This window comes from Arachis duranensis, chromosome 6 (assembly GCF_000817695.3).
Source record: "Arachis duranensis cultivar V14167 chromosome 6, aradu.V14167.gnm2.J7QH, whole genome shotgun sequence".
Classification (NCBI taxonomy): domain Eukaryota; kingdom Viridiplantae; phylum Streptophyta; class Magnoliopsida; order Fabales; family Fabaceae; genus Arachis; species Arachis duranensis.
In genome coordinates, this window is record NC_029777.3 from 85,470,749 (window position 1) to 85,471,223 (window position 475).

Here is a 475-nt window from a genome sequence, read left to right on the forward strand (position 1 = left end):
ATGACGTTTTTCTGGCGTTTAACTCCAGACAGCAGCATGAACTTGGCGTTCAACGCCAAGTTATGTCGTCTATCTTCGTGCAAAGTATAGACTATTATATATTGCTGGAAAGCCCTGGATGTCTACTTTCCAACGCCGTTGAGAGCGCGCCAATTGGACTCCTGTAGCTCTAGAAAATCCATTCCGAGTGCAGGGAGGTCAGGATCCAACAGCATCAGCAGTCCTTTTTCAGCCTAAGTCAGATTTTTGCTCAACTCCCTCAATTTCAGCCAGAAAATACCTGAAATCATAGAAAAATACACACACTCATAGTAAAGTCCAGAAATATGATTTTTTGCCTAAAAACTAATATTATTCTACTAAAAACTAACTGAAACATGCTAAAATCTACATGAAATTACTCCCAAAAAGCGTATAAAATATCCGCTCATCACAACACCAAACTTAAACTGTTGCTTGTCCTCAAGCAACTAGA